Source organism: Bufo bufo, chromosome 1 (genome assembly GCF_905171765.1).
Source record: "Bufo bufo chromosome 1, aBufBuf1.1, whole genome shotgun sequence".
Taxonomy (NCBI): domain Eukaryota; kingdom Metazoa; phylum Chordata; class Amphibia; order Anura; family Bufonidae; genus Bufo; species Bufo bufo.
The window spans coordinates 362705794-362725097 of NC_053389.1; positions in this window are offsets into that span (position 1 = coordinate 362705794).

A 19304-nucleotide genomic window follows, 5' to 3' on the forward strand; every position below is an offset into this window, starting at 1 on the left:
CCGCAATACACGGGCGCCGTTTTGTGGGCATTCCGAATCACGGATGCGGACCTATTCACTAGAGATGAGCAAACTTCTCAAAAATTGGATTTGGCTGGTTCGACAAATTTTCTGAAAAAATTTGATTTGATCCGAATTTATTTGCGGCAAATCGCGTTTCCAAAACCTAAATTAGATCATGGGGCGGTGATCAGTCCAAGACCTTCAAGCAGCAGCTGTCACCGCCAGATCTCTAAGAAGCTCTGACAGACGTTCTTCTGTACCTCCTGCATGAGGTTCTTTTGTTTTGCTTTCACTTTATCATCTCTTTTCCTTCTCCCAGCTGTCATCTATTCACACTGATTGCCTCCCTTTATATCCCCTCCCATACTGCCTCACTTTGTGCTTTATACTACTTCCTGGATTGTGCTCTCTGCTAGAAGCTGCAACTGCTGGTTCCTCAGATAAGTCGCTTCCTTTATTTGTGTTTTTCTGCTGGCTTGATTCTAGGTGACCCTGACTCCCTCCATATTAAGTGCAGGGAGCCGGTGGTTGTGTCCCCTCACTATTGTAGGGTTTTCAGGTGTCATATAGTCGAGGCACGTAGGCATGCAATTATCTATCATAGAGATCTTTGCATGGGCTGAGCAGTAAGGGAGAGCTTTAGGGCTGTTATAGGGCTTACCCATATGTTCCTTAGTTTGGGATCAAGTCAGTCTGATGTTTATTTGTGACTTCCAGTTTTCTGCAACACCATCCGTGACAGCAGCATGATGATTAAAATGAGTGGCAAGGTGACATAGTGTGGAGATGGAAGCATAAGGAGGCCACATAGTGGCATGGTGACATTGTGTTGAGATGGCAGCAACATGATACCACAGAGTGGCAAGGTGACAGTGTGGAATTGGAAGCATCAAGAGGACACAGAGTGGCAAGGTGACATGGTGTGGAGATGGATGATCGAATCTGCTGCATCAGACATCGGGTGGAAATCCTTCTCGATCCACGTATGAGTCATCTTGACAAAAGTAATTCTCTCCACATTTTGGGTGGACAGGCGAGTTCTTCTTGGGAAAACGATGGCCCCCGCTGCACTAAACACCCTCTCTGATGCCACACTACTGGCTGGGCAGGACAGCTTTTCCAGGACAAACTCTGCCAGTTGTGGCCACAAATCCAGTTTGGCTGCCCAGTAGTCCAGCGGATCTTCAATGTGTGGTGGCAGGGTGCTGTCCAAGTATGCCACCACTAGATATGTTGCGAACATAAAATTTTCCGTTCGCGAACGGCAAACCGAATTTCCGAAACCGCAAACTCCCCATTTGCACAAGGTTGGATACCAAACTAGCCATGTCCCATTCCTTGTCCTCACTGACGTCATTGAAGGTCTCTTCCTCCACCCAGCCACGTACCAAGGGTCCCCGAAAGGTGACAACAAGCCCCCTGGGACGCCTGCTGTGGTTGGTCTTCCACCTCCTCAAAGCCACCTTCCTCCTCTGACTCCTCTTCTTCAGACTCCTCTCTCTGCGTTGCCGCAGGTCCAGCAATCGACGACGACAAGGCTGCTTCTGGTGGTGATGGTGACCACAACTCTTCCTCTTCATGCTCATCTACGGCCTGATCCAGCACTCTTCGCAAGGCACGCTCTAGAAAAAACGAATATGGGATGAGGTCGATGATGTTGCCTTGGGTTTGACTGACCAGGTTTGTCTCCTCCGCAAAAGGAGGCATGAGCCTACAGCCATTGTGCATGAGAGTTCAGTAACGCGGCAAAAAAATACCCAGCTCCGCAGAGGCTGTCCTCTTTTTTTTTTAATAAAAAAAATCTGTTCTTACCAGTTTAATCTCTGTTTTGTCCCCTATCAGGGGCCGTTAGTGGTGTATCGAATAGATTTTAGGAACCGGGAGATGGAAAAAGATGCTTGGTTGGTCCTCTTACTTCCAATTTGGGGCACTGCACATGCGCCATGCAATGTACTGTGCCACCCGATATGAGTGGTATGTTAAGTAGTACTATTCCAATCAGTTTAACCCCTTAAGGACGCAGGGCGTACCGGTACGGCCTATTTCCCGAGTCCTTAACTTAAGGACTCAGGGCGTACCGGTACGTCCTAACTTTAAATGAAGATTCCGGCGCCGCGGGGGTTAATGGGAACGGGATGCCGGCTAAAATCATTCAGCCGGCATTCTGTCACAATGCCAGGGGGGGTCATGTGACCCCCCCTATCGGCGATCGCCGCAAACCGCAGGTCAATTTTTTGTCATCTTACGTCACAAAAAGTGTAATAGCAAGCGATCAAAAAGTCATATGCACCCCAAAATAGTGCCAATCGAACCGTAATCGCATCCCGCAAAAAATGAGACCCTACATAAGATAATCACCCAAAAACTGAAAAAACTATGGCTCTTAGACTATGGAGACACTAAAACATTTTTTTTGTTTTAAAAATGAAATCATTGTGTAAAACTTACATAAATAAAAAAAAAATGTATACATATTAGGTATCGCCGCGTCCGTGACAACATGCTCTATGAAATTACCACATGATCTAACCTGTCAGATGAATGTTGTAAATAACAAAAAAAAAACGTGGCAAAAAATATATTTCTTGTTACCTTGCCGCACAAAAAAGTGTAATATAGAGCAACCAAAAATCATATGTACCCTAAACTAGTTTAAACAAAACTGCCACCCTATCCCATAGTTTCTAAAATGGGGTCACTTTTTTGGAGTTTCTACTCTGGGGGTGCATCAGGGGGGCTTCAAATGGGACATGGTGTCAAAAAAAACAGTCCAGCAAAATCTGCCTTCCAAAAACTGTATGGCATTCCTTTCCTTCTGCACCCTGCCGCGTGCCCGTACAGCGGTTTACGACCACATATGGGGTGTTTCTGTAAACTTCAGAATCAGGGCCATAAATAATGAGATTTGTTTGGCTCATAACCCTTGCTTTGTAATTGGAAAAAATATATTAAAATGTAAAATCTGCCAAAAAAGTGAAATTTAGAAATTGTATCTCTATTTTCCATTAAATCTTGTGCAACACCTAAAGGGTTAACAAAGTTTGTAAAATCAGTTTTGAATACCTTGAGGGGTGTAGTTTCTTAGATGGGGTCACTTTTATGGAGTTTCTACTCTAGGGGTGCATCAGGGGGGCTTCAAATGGGACATGGTGTCAAAAAAACAGTCCAGCAAAATCTGGCTTCCAAAAACCGTATGGCATTCCTTTCCTTCTGCACCCTGCCGCGTGCCTGTACAGCGGTTTACAACCACATATGGGGTGTTTCTGTAAACTTCAGAATCAGGGCCATAAATAATGAGATTTGTTTGGCTCTTAACCCTTGCTTTGTAATTGGAAAAAATATATTAAAATGTAAAATCTGCCAAAAAAGTGAAATTTAAAAATTGTATCTCTATTTTCCATTAAATCTTGTGCAACACCTAAAGGGTTAACAAAGTTTGTAAAATCAGTTTTGAATACCTTGAGGGGTGTAGTTTCTTAGATGGGGTCACTTTTATGGAGTTTCTACTCTAGGGGTGCATCAGGGGGGCTTCAAATGGGACATGGTGTCAAAAAACCAGTCCAGCAAAATCTGGCTTCCAAAAACCATACGGCGCACCTTTCCCTCTACACCCTACTGTGTGCCCGTACAGTAGTTTACGGCCACATATGGGGTGTTTCTGTAAATGGCAGTCAGGGCAATAAAGATACAGTCTTGTTTGGCTGTTAACCCTTGCTTTGTTGTTGGAAAAAATGGGTTAAAATGGAAAATTTGGCAAAAAAATGAAATTCTCAAATTTCATCCCCATTTGCCAATAACTCTTGTGCAACACCTAAAGGGTTAACGAAGTTTGTAAAATCAGTTTTGAATACCTTGAGGGGTGTAGTTTATAGAATGGGGTCATTTTTGGGCGGTTTCTATTATGTAAGCCTCGCAATGTGACTTCAGACCTGTAGTGGTCCCTAAAAATTGCTTCTAAAATTCTAAGCCTTGTAACATCCCCAAAAAATAAAATATCATTCCCAAAATGCTACAAACATGAAGTAGACATATGGGGAATGTAAAGTCATCACAATTTTTGGGGGTATTACTATGTATTACAGAAGTAGAGAAACTGAAACTTTGAAATTTGCTAATTTTTCGAAATTTTTGGTAAATATGGTATTTTTTTATGCAAAAAAATTAACTTTTTTGACCCAATTTTAGCAGTGTCATGAAGTACAATATGTGACGAAAAAACAATCTCAGATCGGCCTGGGTAAGTCAAAGCGTTTTAAAGTTATCAGCACTTAAAGTGACACTGGTCAGATTTGCAAAAAATGGCCAAGTCCTTAAGGTGAAATAGGGCTGAGTCCTTAAGGGGTTAATCCCTGTTACGTCCCCTATCAGGGGACGTGTATGGAATAGATTTTAGGAACTGGGAGATGAAAAAAGAAGCTTGGTTGGTCCTCTTACTTCTAAGTTGGGGCACTGCGCGTGCGCCGTGCAATGTACTGTGCTACCCTATATGAGTGGTATGTTAAGTAGTACTATTCCTATCAGTTTAATCCCTGTTACGTCCCCTATCAGGGGCCGGTGTATGGAATAGATTTTAGGAACCGGGTGATGGAAAAAGATGCTTGGTTGGTGCTCTTACTTCCAACTTGGGGCACGGCGTGTGCGCCGTGCAATGTACTTTGCTACCCGATATGAGTGGTATGTTAAGAAGTACTATTCCTATCAGTTTAATCCCTGTTACGTTCCTCTATCAGGGGACGTGTATCGAATAGAGTTTAGACAACCGCAAAGAGTTGTCAATAGTTGACACACTCATGACATAAATTTTATTCCTCTATGCGTCAATCTTGGTGTAGTGATGACTGTGCTCGTGCGCACGTTTGGGAGATTGCAGGCAATGGCGGTTTTTCAAAGCCTATGGTCGTGCTGAGGTAGTTCAGTGACAGTTAAGTGACCCAGAAAACAATGATTCTGCAGTGTGGCCTAGTAGGCCTTAACCACCTCCGGACCGCCTAACGCAGATTCGCGTTCTGGAGGTGGCATCACTGCGCACAGTCACGCCTATAAGGGTCATCTCGCGAGACGCAAGATTTCGCTCAAAGCCGGCCCGCGCATGCGCATCGCGGGCCGGCAAAAGTTAAAGAACAAGTTCGTCACCAGCCTGCCAGCAACGATCATTGGCTGGCAGGCTGGCGATTTTCAAAAAATCCAATCACAAGCCATATAACAGATCATATTAGTAAATATTATCTGTTATATGGCTTCTCTGCTCCTCTGCTGGTCCTTTTCGTCAGTTGGATCCAGCAGAGGAGCAGACTGAACTGTGAGTAGCACCAAACACTTCACTGTAGCCCCAGATCACCCCCCTGCACCCCAATTAACCCTTTGATCACCCCTTTGATCGCCCCTGTCAATCACTAGTGAAAGGAAAAAAAGTGATCAGTGTAAACTGTCACTTTTTTTTTTCACTGGTATTGACTGTTGGTTAGGTAGTTAGCGTCAGTTAGCGCCCAGCCCACCGCACCGCAGTCACTTTTATTCGCTGATTAGCGTATCGCTAATCAGCATTTGTACTTTTATAGTATCTGTAAGTGATCAAAACTGATCACGGTCAGATCTATAATTGTATTAGTGTCACCTTAGCTCGCCTTCCACCCAAAACGCAGTGTTTGCCCGATCAGGCCTGATCGGTCGCCCACACTTGCGTTCACCCACGCCCGCCCCACCGCAGTGACAAAAAATATATATTTTTTTGATCACTGCACATTCATTTTACACGCACTGCGGCGATAAAAAAAAATCTGTTTTGATATTTTTTATCAACCGCAGCGGCCTCCGGTACTTCGCTAGCCTCCCCTTTGTAAGACAGGCTTGCTTTTTTTCTTGGGTAGTCTCAGGGAATACCCCTAAATTTAGTAGTCCAAAATGTCAAACAGGGGGTATTCTTCTGAAGAGGCCTACAGGATTCTGACCCAGTCGGATGAGGAGTGGGAACCCTCATTTGATGAATCTAGCGGGTCAGAATATGAAGCTGTAGAAAGCAGTGGCTCTCTGACCCAAAGTTTGGACGAGGAGGTGGAGGTCCCTGATAGCACCAGGCGTACCAGGCCCCGTGTCGCTAGACCACAGGTTGTGCAGGATCCGCTTCAAGAGCAGCAGAGTGGGGCTGTCGCTGCCGGATTACGTGGTGAGGCATACACCAGCAGCGCAGCCCTCCCTGGACCTAGTACCAGCACTGCCGTACAACATGGTGACGTGGCGAGCACCAGAAGGGCAGTTGAAGCTGGTACGGTGGCACGTGCAGTAGTTATCCCGTCGCAGCCACCGCACAGACAGGCCCGTAGAGCCCCTAGAATCCCTGAGGTGCTGGCAAACCCTGATTGGCAGTCACCAACTTCAGCCGCACCATTAGTTCCCCCTTTCACCGCCCAGTCTGGAGTTCGGGTTGAGACGGCTCAAATCGGTTCGGCCCTGGGATTTTTTGAGCTGTTCTTGACTGCGGAGCTCTTGGACTTAGTCGTGGCAGAGACAAACCGGTATGCCACACAATTTATATCCGCCAACCCGGGAAGCTTTTATGCCCAGCCTTTCCGGTGGAAACCAGTCCAAGTTTCCGAAATTAATTTTTTTTTGGGCCTTCTCCTCAACATGGGTCTAACTAAAAAGCATGAATTGCGGTCATATTGGTCCACGAACCCAATTCATCACATGCCCATGTTCTCTGCTGCTATGTCCAGGGCACGATTTGAGGCCATCCTCCGTTTCCTGCATTTTAGCGACAACACCATCTCCCGTCCCAGAGGCCACCCAGCTTTTGACCGGCTCCACAAAATTCAGCCACTCATAGACCACTTCAACCAGAAATTTGCAGATTTGTATACCCCCGAGCAAAACATCTGCGTAGACGAGTCCCTAATACATTTTACCGAGCGCCTTGGCTTCAAACAATACATCCCAAGCAAGCGTGCCCGGTATGGGGTCAAATTGTATAAGCTCTGTGAAAGGGCCACAGGCTATACCCACAAATTTCGGATCTATGAGGGAAAAGATCAGACCCTGGAGCCGGTCGGTTGCCCTGACTACCTGGGGAGCAGTGGGAAGACAGTCTGGGACTTGGTGTCACCCTTATTCGGCAAGGGGTACCATCTTTATGTGGACAATTTCTACACAAGTGTGGCCCTCTTTAGGCATTTGTTTCTAGAACGGATTTGCGCCTGTGGCACCGCGCAAACTAGTCGCGTGGGCTTCCCCAAACGGCTTGTAACCACCCGTCTTGCAAGGGGGGAGAGGGCTGCCTTGTGTAACGAAGAACTGCTCGCGGTAAAATGGAGAGACAAGCGTGACGTTTACATGCTCTCCTCCATTCACGCAGACACGACAATACAAATTGAGCGAGCAACCCGTGTCATTGAAAAGCCCCTCTGTGTCCACGACTATAATGCGCTCATGGGAGGGGTGGACTTCAATGACCAGATGTTGTCTCCGTATTTAGTTTCCCGCAGAACCAGACGCTGGTATAAGAAGGTGTCTGTATATTTAATTCAATTGGCGCTGTATAATAGTTTAGTTCTCTACAGTAAGGCTGGGAGAACACGATCCTTCCTCAAATTCCAGGAAGAGATCATCGAGAACCTCCTTTACCCAGGAGGTTCCGTGGCCCCATCCACCAGTGTAGTTAGCCGTCTACACGAGCGACATTTCCCCAGTGTCGTTCCTGGTACCTCAACCCAACCGTCACCCCGAAAAAGATGTCGTGTCTGTAGCAGGAGTGGAATAAGGCGTGACACCCGCTATTTCTGTTCTGACTGTCCTGACCACCCTGCCCTATGCTATGGAGAGTGTTTCCGGAAGTACCACACACAGGTACACTTAGCATAGGGATTGCATCTCACAGGACAGGCACACAGGGCTATTAGGGCCAGGGCCGCTGATAGAAATCATGGGGCCCCGTACAGCATACATGACGGGGCCCCCTTCAGCTCCACCCCCTGATCCCTCCTTCAGCCACACCCCTGGCCCCGCCCTTGGCCCCTCCCCAGACGCCGCCTTGAAACAACATGCAGATTTGTCTACAAGTGATATTTATGGCGCTGGGGGGTCGTCTGTGAATGGCGCTGTTATGGAGGGGATCTGTGAATGGCACTGTTATGGAGGGGATCTGTGAATGGCACTGTTATGGAGGGGATCTGTGAATGGCACTGTTATGGAGGGGATCTGTGAATGGCACTGTTATGGAGGGGATCTGTGAATGGCACTTTTATGGAGGGGATCTGTGGATGGCACTGTTATGGAGGGGATCTGTGGATGGCACTGTTATGGAGGGGATCTGTGGATGGCACTGTTATGGAGGGGATCTGTGGATGGCACTGTTATGGAGAGGATCTGTGGATGGCACTGTTATGGAGGGGATCTGTGGATGGCACTGTTATGGAGGGGATCTGTGGATGGCACTGTTATGGAGGGGATCTGTGGATGGCACTGTTATGGAGAGGATCTGTGGATGGCACTGTTATGGAGGGGATCTGTGGATGGCACTGTTATGGGGGGATCTGTGGATGGCACTGTTATAGAGGGGGATCTGTGGATGACACATACCGCCCACGTCCCTATTATAGTCAATGGGGACGGAGCGGCGGTCAGGCGAAATAGCCGCAGGACGGATCCGACATGGTGAACAGCCTGTCTGATCCGTCCTGCCGCAAGTGTGAAAGTAGCCTAAATGACTTTTTCTAAGATTTTTTTTTTTTTTTGTATGAGAAACAGGCACCTGAAATTCAAGTGCCTATAGTGCTTAATAATCCATACTTTCGTACACCGCTGATATGACAGTGGTGTACAGAAGTACAGATTTCACTAGGGCTGCAGCGAGCGATGTACAGCACACATCACTCTCCCTGCCTGTCTGCTAAAGCCTGGCACAGTGGGCACAGGCAGGAAGAGCGATTTATATGCCAGTAGAGCTGAAGGAGGGCAAGGCAGGAGCTTGCATAGCATCGTTCCTCCTGCTTGTGCCCACTCTGCACAACACCCCCCCTCCATGAACTCTTCTTAATGCTAATGTGACAGAGTTCACTGTAATGGGGGGGGGGGGGGCTGCTAGGGCATCGTTGTCTATATAAGCATCAACAGCAAGCAGTGTTAATGGGGGGGGGGGGGGCTGCTTGAGGCACATTGTTCTGTATATGATAAGATTATGTAGAGGGCCGTGTGCCCCCCCTCCCCTCGAACTCTGCTTGCTGCTGCCCCCTCACACTAACCATTCGCCCCTCCCCCACACTTCCCCATTAACTTTTTTTTAACTGTTGACGGTGCACAGATGCAGTGCACACTACTTACATTGTCCGTAGCTGTGCAGCCTGCAGGGCACGCTCTCTGGAGACATTACTAGTCTCTGGGGATTGGAGTTAACTGAGCCGGGCAGGCAGCGCAGTGGAAGACAAGTCTAGCATCCCGCCCGCTCAGTCCTGTCTCTGTCTACTGAGCTAGGCTAGCCAATCAGCAGCAGGCTATTAACGCTGCTAAATGCTGATTGGCCGGTTCAACACCCAGCAGACAGACAGAGGAAAGCGCACTGGCATAGGCTGGCTGGGCACTGTCTGTCACTGCAGGAGCCGGCAGGAAGATTGATAAAATATGTAAGGGGAGGGGGGCCCTGAGCACAGGGGAAGCAGGGCCCGTCTGAGCCCCAGATAGGGAGAAGTGATAGTGGAGCCACAGCAGCTATGTCAGTGTAATTAGGGGCGGGGCCTTCCATCCACTCCAGGCCCCCCCCCTTCACGGGCCCCATAGCAGCCGCGTGGTCTGCCTCTATTGTAGGTACGCCACTGGGCACAACAACACTGCAGCAGGAGGCCTCCAGCGCACCAGCCGAACAGCGCCGCCCAGAGAGGCTTCCCCGTGACGTCACTGACTCAGTCCCCGCCCCTTTAACCTTTAGAGTCGGCAGCCCGGGCCCCCCTGCCAGCCGGGCCCGGTACAACTGGGCCAGCTGTACTGGCCTATCAGCGGCCCTGATTAGGGCCCTTTTACTCACAGCTGCTGCAAACCTCTCCTTTCACCTGGGATAAAGTGCATAACGTACTTCGCCACATCTTTGGGCGATTTGCGCTTTGCACATTGTCCCATGGGGAAAAAGAGGTTTGTTCTATAAAGGTAAAAAAAACTAAACAAAAAAAAAAATACTGGTAAGTAAAAAAGTTAACGTTCAGTTAAAAAAGTTTAAAAAAGTTTATATGTTCTGTTCAAAAGTTAATAAATTTATTGCGTTGCGGCCTGGTTTTTTCTTTTGTTTTTTTTACCTTCCAGGTGGACCAACCGATCGACTAGCTGCAGCACTGATGTGCATTCGGACAGAAGCATTGCGCTGCTGTCAGATTACACGCAAGTCGGTGTATGCGGCGCTGCAAGACGAGATTTCTCCTCAGCAGTAAAAGATACGTTTGCCGAGGCATATGAGCTGAGGAGGTGGCGGTGTTCATATACTTTGGCAAACACTTTGTATATATAAAAAAAAAATCCCGGCAATGATTTATTCATCCACATCGATTGATGTGAATGGAGAAATCTGGTTTGCCAGGGCATACGAGCTAAGTGGGTATGGATGTTGGGCGGAGCTCCTATGTCCTGGCAGATGCCTTTCCCCTCCTTTTTCTTTTTTTGGCAGAGATTTTTTCATCCACATTGATCAATGCGAATGAAGAAATCTGTGCCGTTCATTTTTTTCTTTCAGCCCAGAGGTTAAACGGAAAAAAAAAATCTCATTACCTGTATGCTCAATATAAGGAGAATAGCAGAAACTCCTAATGCTGGGCATACATGTAATGATTGCGGAGACCCTCAAATGCCAGGGCAGTACAAACACCCCACAAATAACACCATTTTGGAAAGAAGACACCCCAAGGTATTCGCTGAGGGGCATATTGAGTCCAGGAAAGATTGAAATTTTTGTCCCAAGTTAGCGGAAAGGGAGACTTTGTGAGAAAAAAAATCAAAAAAATCAATTTCCGCTAACTTGTGCCAAAATTTTTTTTTTTCTATGAACTCGCCATGCCCCTCATTGAATACCTTGGGGTGTCTTCTTTCCAAAATGGGGTCACATGTGGGGTATTTATACTGCCCTGGCATTTTAGGGGTCCCAAAGCGTGAGAAGAAGTCTGGTATCCAAATGTCTAAAAATGCCCTCCTAAAAGGAATTTGGGCACCTTTGCCCACCTAGGCTGCAAAAAAGTGTCACACATGTGGTATCTCCGTATTCAGGAGAAGTTGGGGAATGTGTTTTGGGGTGTCATTTTACATATACCCATGCTGGGTGAGATAAATATCTTGGTATTTGACCAAGATATTTATCTCACCCAGCATGGGTATATGTAAAATGACACCCCAAAACACATTCCCCAACTTCTCCTGAATACGGAGATACCACATGTGTGACAATTTTTTGCAGCCTAGGTGGGCAAAGGGGCCCACATTCCAAAGAGCACCTTTCGGATTTCACCGGCCATTTATTACAGAATTTGATTTCAAACTCCTTACCACACATTTGGGCCCATAGAATGCCAGGGCAGTATAACTACCCCACAAGTGACCCCATTTTGGAAAGAAGACACCCCAAGGTATTCGCTGATGGGCATAGTGAGTTCATGGAAGTTTTTATTTTTTGTCACAAGTTAGTGGAATATGAGACTTTGTAAGAAAAAAAAAATCATCATTTTCCGCTAACTTGTGACAAAAAATAAAAAGTTCTATGAACTCACTATGCCCATCAGCGAATACCTTAGGGTGTCTACTTTCAGAAATGGGGTCATTTGTGGGGTGTTTGTACTGTCTGGGCATTGTAGAACCTCAGGAAACATGACAGGTGCTCAGAAAGTCAGAGCTGCTTCAAAAAGCGGAAATTCACATTTTTGTACCATAGTTTGTAAACGCTATAACTTTTACCCAAACAATTTTTTTTTTACCCAAACATTTTTTTTTATCAAAGACATGTAGAACAATAAATTTAGAGAAAAATTTATATATGGATGTCGTTTTTTTTGCAAAATTTTACAACTGAAAGTGAAAAATGTCATTTTTTTGCAAAAAAATCGTTAATTTCGATTAATAACAAAAAAAGTAAAAATGTCAGCAGCAATGAAATACCACCAAATGAAAGCTCTATTAGTGAGAAGAAAAGGCAGTAAAATTAATTTGGGTGGTAAGTTGCATGACCGAGCAATAAACGGTGAAAGTAGTGTAGGTCAGAAGTGTAAAAAGTGGCCTGGTCTTTCAGGGTGTTTAAGCACTGGGGGCTGAGGTGGTTAATGATAACCTTAGATGATCACAAAGAAAATTAATGTTTTTTCTATGCAAAATTTTCCAGCCGATCGCTTTTGGTCTGTTCACAAAGAAGCAACGACCTCATCATCTGGGGTGTGCCAACATTGCCATTGCCAACACACTCATAGAGGTGATCGCTTTATTGTGATACGCAAGCCCCTTCACCACAACAAGGTAACAATCCTGAAGGGGAATTGACACATGTATGTGCCTTTTTTTTGTTTTCTTTTTGCAGCCACAGTGCAGCACCAGAGGCCAGAAAAATTTGGCATGTACACATGCCTGAAAAATAAGGTATTGTTGCAGCCGCTGCTGTAGCAGCCGCCGGAAAAATTGATGTTTTCCCAGGCACTAAAACATTGTGGCTTGAACCCTAGTTGGTGGCGGAGAAGTCAAGCAAGTCATCCGGCATGCAGAGATTAAATACTGCAGCATGTGGACCATTTTTAGCCCAAGGCATCTCATCAGGCCTTTTTTAGTCAAATGCATCCATCACTGTCAGTCCCTTGGGGATCCATGCCTCATTCATCTTAATAAAGGTGAGGTAATCTTGACTTTTTTGACCTAGGCGACTTCTCTTCTCAGTGACAATACCTCCTGCTGCGCTGAAGGTCCTTTCTGACAGGACACTTGAAGCGGGGCAGGCCAGAAGTTCTATCGCAAATTGGGATAGCTCAGGCCACAGGTCAAGCCTGCACACCCAGTAGTCAAGGGGTTCATCGCTTCTCAGAGTGTCGATATCTGCAGTTAAAGAGAGGTAGTCTGCTACCTGTCGGTAGAGTCGTTCTCTGAGGGTAGACCCCGAAGGGCTGTGGCGATGCGTAGGACTTAAAAAGCTCCGCATGTCCTCCATCAACAACACGTCTGTAAAGCGTCCTGTCCTTGCCGGCGTGGTCGTGGTAGGAGGAGGATTACTTTCACCTCTTCCCCTGTTAGATTCCCGTTGTGCTGTGACATCACCCTTATACGCTGTGTAAAGCATACTTTTTAACTTGTTTTGGAACTGCTGCATCCTTTCCGACTTCCGGTAATTCAGTAACATTTCAGCTACTTTCTGCTTATACCGGGGGTCTAGTAGCGTGGCCACCCAGTACAGGTCATTCTCCTTCAGCCTTTTTATACGAGGGTCCCTCAACAGGCATGACAGCATGAAAGACCCCATTTGCACAAGGTTGGATGCCGAGCTACTCATGTCCCGTTCCTCGTCCTCACTGATCTCATTAAAGGTCTGTTCTTCCCCCCAGCCACGTACAACACCACGGGTACCAGATAGGTGACAATGAGCACCCTGGGATGCCTGCTGTGGTTGGTCTTCCTCCTACTCAAAGCCACATTCCTCCTCTGTCTCCTCTTCCTCAGACTCCTCTTCCAGCATTGCCGCAGGTCCAGCAAGCGATGCTGATAAGCTGGGTTTCTGGTGGTGATGGTGACTACAACTCTTCCTCTTCACGCTCATCTACGGCCTGATCCAGCACTCTTCGCAGGGCACGCTCCAGGAAGAAAACAAATGGGATGAGGTCGCTGATGGTGCCTTTGGTGCGACTGACTAGGTTTGTCACCTCCTCAAAAGGACGCATGTGTCACGACTGCTATCCCAGCAGCAGTCGTGTCGCACCAGATGGAGGGGAAGGGGGACCCTTATCTATGGATGGGAATAGTATGGCCACCCCTGACTAACCCTAAGCTGGCATCTGTCTGCCCTGATACCCTAGACGGGGTGTGAACCCGTGCGGCAAGCAGGATGCCTAAACCCTCAGTCACCCTAACAAGCCTAGAGTGGGGAAAGGCCGATGGGAGCACTAGTCACCATCACTCATGTCTAGGAGAACAGCAGGGGAAGACGGCAACAAACAAACTATAGCAGAGATAGACTTATCCAGTCACAAGCAGAGAAGGCGATCCCAATCACGACAGTCCACGCCGGACAAGAGCTCCACAGCAACACCATCAAACAATCTCCTTCAAAGGTCAGAATAGAATTGGAAGTAAGGACTATATCTGGCAATGACTGCAAGTGAAACTGAAACTAATATAGTAGCTGGGAGTGGCAGACAGGACACACCTGAGAAGGATGCCTACAAACTCCCAGTCAGGACAAAAAGGTTCACAAGGCAAAACCCGGATGACATACCCTGAACCATGGAGCAAACTCACAAGCTATCGCGAGTAGCAAGTCGCTGCGACCTTCTCCTCCCAGACCTGTCTGGATCAGTCACAGTCGTGACAGTACCCCCCTTTCTACGAGGGGCCCCCGGACCCTCAAGACCAGGCCTCTCCGGATGGGAGCCATGAAAAGCCTGAATGAGTCTGTCCGCTTTTATCTCTGAAGCTGGAACCCACATTCTCTCTTCGGAAGCATAACCTCTCCAGTGCACCAGGTACTGAAGAGAGCGGCGAACATATCGTGAGTCAACAATTTTTTCTACCTGAAACTCAAGACTGCCATCAACAACCACCGGTGGAGGCGGTAGTGGCAATGGTTCAGGAGGTTCTACATATCTCTTAAACAGAGATCTGTGGAAGACATTATGGATCCTTAGAGTCTGAGGTAGCTCCAGACGAAAAGCCACCGGGTTAATGATCTTAATTACCCTATAAGAACCAATAAATCTCGGACCTAATTTCCACGAGGGAACCTTCAACTTGATATTTCTGGTAGACAACCACACCAAGTCATTCCCCCCAAGGTTCGGACCTTCAGAGCGCCTCCTATCAGCCACACGTTTGTATCTACCACCAATTCTCTTCAAACTTTCTTGCACACTCTGCCACACTGAAGAAAATGAAGACGCAAATCGTTCCTCCTCGGGAATCCCAGACGCCCCCCCCTCACTAAATGTACAAAACTGAGGATGGAAACCATACGCACCAAAAAATAGTGACTTATCTGTGGATTCTTGACGACGATTATTAATGGCAAACTCGGCTAACGGTAAATAAGATGACCATTCCTCTTGATTTTCGGAAACAAAGCATCTCAAATATGTCTCTAGGTTTTGATTGGTACGTTCAGTCTGACCGTTGGACTGTGGATGGAAAGATGAAGAAAACGACAGATGAACCCCTAAACAAGAACAAAAAGCTTTCCAAAATTTAGAAACGAATTGGGTACCACGATCCAAAACAATATCGGAAGGGACCCCGTGAAGCTTCACGATGTGGTCAATAAAAACCTGAGCCAGTGTGTTAGCATTAGGAAATGCGGCAAGAGCAATAAAGTGCACCATTTTACTGAATCTGTCAACCACTACAAGAATAACAGTTTTCCGCGCTGATACTGGTAGATCCGTAATGAAATCCATTGATAGGTGCGTCCAAGGCCTGTTGGGGATGGCTAGAGGTAAAAGACGCCCTGCCGGACGAGTATGATCTACCTTAGAACGAGCACAGGTAGCACATGCAGACACATATTTCAACACCTCCTGGCGCCACTTAGGCCACCAGAACCGACGAGACACTATTTCAGAGGTTGCCCTACTACCTGGGTGTCCTGCCAGTGTGGAGTTATGGTGTTCTTTTAGTATCTCCAGGCGTAAATTTTCTGGCACAAACAGTTTACCCGAGGGGCAGGAGGCCGGGGCGTCCCCCTGAGCCTCCAAACACCCTCCCCTCTAAACCTGAGTGTAATGCAGAGACCACCACCCCCTTTTGCAAAATGGGCTCTGGTACCTCAACATCACCCCCTCCAGGAAAACTTCGAGACAATGCATCCGCCTTAGTATTTTTTGCCCCCGGGCGATAGGTTATTACAGAATTAAACCTAGTAAAAAATAACGACCACCGAGCCTGTCTAGGGGTGAGACGTTTAGCAGACTCCAGATATAATAAGTTTTTGTGATCAGTAATCACAGTGACGGGAAGAACCGCCCCCTCCAAAAAATGACGCCACTCCTCAAAAGCCAACTTAATAGCCAAAAGTTCCCTGTTGCCAATATCATAGTTCCTTTCTGCAGTAGACAATTTCTTCGAAAAGAAAGCACACGGACGCCATTCACCAGGGGACGGGCCCTGAGATAGTACCGCTCCCACCCCCACCTCTGATGCGTCAACCTCTACAATAAAAGGAAGCGAGACATCTGGCTGTACGAGAATAGGGGCCGAGGTGAATCTCTCTTTCAGAGATGCAAAGGCAGATTTGACTGCATGTGACTATTTGGAAAAATCGGATCCCTTTCGGGTCATGTCCGTCAGTGGTTTGACCACCAAGGAATAGTTCTTTATAAACTTTCTATAAAAATTGGCAAACCACAGGAAGCGTTGCAATGCCTTCAGGTTCTCAGGCAGATCCCAGTCTATAATCGCTCGGACTTTCTCTGGATCCATGCGGAAACCTGAATCTGACAACACATACCCCAGAAATGGCAGTTCTTTTACGGCGAACACACATTTTTCTAACTTAGCAAACAATTTGTTGGCCCTTAATATCTGCAGCACTTGTCTCACATGGTTCTTATGTGTATCCAGATCCGGGGAATAGACCAGGATGTCATCAAGATATATCACAACAAATCTCCCGATAAGGTGACTAAAAATATCGTTGACAAAATGTTGAAATACCGCAGGCGCATTAGTAAGACCAAATGGCATGACCAGATTTTCATAATGCCCTTCCGGAGTATTAAAAGCCGTCTTCCACTCATCCCCCTCTTTGATGCGAACCAGGTTATAGGCTCCTCTGAGATCCATTTTGGAGAACCATTTAGCACCAGCAACCTGATTAAAGAGGTCGGGAATGAGAGGAAAAGGATAGGGATCTCGGATAGTTATCCGGTTTAATTCCCGGAAATCCAGGCAAGGACGTAGGCCCCCATCTTTCTTTTTAACGAAAAAGAACCCTGCAGCCACAGGTGAAGAAGAGGGTCTGATGTGTCCCTTAGCCAAACTCTCCAAAATATAATCTTTCATAGCCTTCCTCTCCGGGCCGGAAAGATTGTATAACCGGGTTTTAGGTAGTTTTGCCCCAGGTAATAGATTAATCGGGCAATCATATGGACGATGAGGTGGTAACCCCTGACAACCCTTCTCAGAGAACACATCCATAAAATCTGACAGAAAGGCAGGTAAAGATGTTACAGAGAGTGTAGAGCACCTACTACTCAAGCAGTTGTCCTTACAATGTTCACTCCACTCCACAATCTCCCCGGCCTGCCAATCCACAACTACCTCAACGGTAGCGGACAACAAAAACTGAGACATGCGTATGGAGGAAACGAATACGCCCAGACTGTTATCCTCCGCACAATCTGGGGACTCTAGTTTTCCGGCGGCTCCTTTGTTTGTGGTCTCTTGGGTTCTGAGGGAGAAACCTTTACAAAATGACCCCTCCCCCCACAACGAAAACAAACCTCTGACTTACGGCGGAACTTAGGAGGATTCACCCGTCTAGTGGCGCCCCCTATTTGCATTGGTTCGACTGGATCATAACAAACCGATCCCTGCCCTATAGAGGCCTCCGTAAAATTTAATAGTCTCTCCCTGAGTCGTCTGTTGATTCTTATGGACAAAGACATAGCAGCCTCCAGAGACCCAGGGACCTCGTATACCGCCAGCGCGTCTTTTAATTTTTCAGACAACCCCTGGCAGAACTGACTCCTAAGGGCCGAGTCGTTCCATAACGTATCAGTAGCCCACCTACGGAATTCGGAACAATATATTTCAGCAGACCGGTTCTCTTGCTGAAGTCTACGTAGCTTAGACTCAGCCAGTGAGACCCTGTCCGGGTCATCATATACGAGACCCAGGGCTTCAAAAAACTCCTCCACTGATCGTAAGGCCAGAGAGTCTGATGGTAGGGAGAAAGCCCAAGCCTGCGGATCTCCTTGCAGGAGAGAAATTACAATGCCCACCCGTTGTTCCTCACCGCCGGAGGATCTAGGGCGTAACCTGAAGAACAATTTGCAAGCTTCTCTGAAGGTTACAAATTGGTCTCTCCCTCCTGAGAACCTATCAGGTAAAGCCACTTTTGGCTCAGGAGTACCTTGGTTTCCCGTAGCAACGGTGGAACCCAAGGATTGCTGCTGCTGCTGCAGCACTGTTGCTTTTAATCCTGCCACTTCAAGGGATAATCCCTGTAATTGTTTCGCCAAAACCGTAACCGGATCCATAGTGGAACAGAAAAATACAAAGAAAAACAGCAAGCAAAAAAAAAAAAAAAAGAAATGTCACTTTTTTTTTAAAAGGCCAGAATAGAACTGGAAGTAAGGACTATATCTGGCAATGACTGCAAGTGAAACTGAAACTAATATAGTAGCTGGAAGTGGCAGACAGGACTCACCTGAGAAGGATGCCTACAAACTCCCAGTCAGGACAAAAAGGTTCACAAGGCAAAACCCGGATGACATACCCTGAACCATGGAGCAAACTCACAAGCTATCGCGAGTAGCAAGTCGCTGCAACCTTCTCCTCCCAGACCTGTCTGGATCAGTCACAGTCGTGACAGCATGAGCCTACAGGCATTGCGCATGAGCGTCCAGTAACGTGGCAAAAAAAATACCCAGCTCCGCAGAGGCTGTCCTAGCACCCCGGTCATACAAATACTCGTTGACAGCTTTTTCTTGTTGGAGCAGGCGGTCGAACATTAGGAGTGTTGAATTCCAACGCGTCGGGCTGTCGCAAATCAAGCGCCTCACTGGCATGTTGTTTCACCGCTGAATATCGGAAAAGTGTGCCATGGCGTTTAGGAACGCCTGAAATGGCCACACACCTTCCTGGCCTGCTTGAGGACGTCCTGTAAGCCTTTGTACTTATGCACAAAACGTTGTACGATTAGATTCAATACATGTGCCATGCACGGCACATGTGTCAACTTGCCCAAATTCAATGCCGCCAACAAATTGCTTCCGTTGTCACACACCACTTTGCCGATCTCCAGTTGGTGCGGAGTCAGCCACTGATCCACCTGTGCGTTCAGGGTGGACAGAAGTGCTGGTCCGGTGTGACTCTGCTTTCAGGCAAGTCAACCCCAAGACGGCGTGACACTGTCGTATCCGGGATGTGGAATAGCCCCTGGG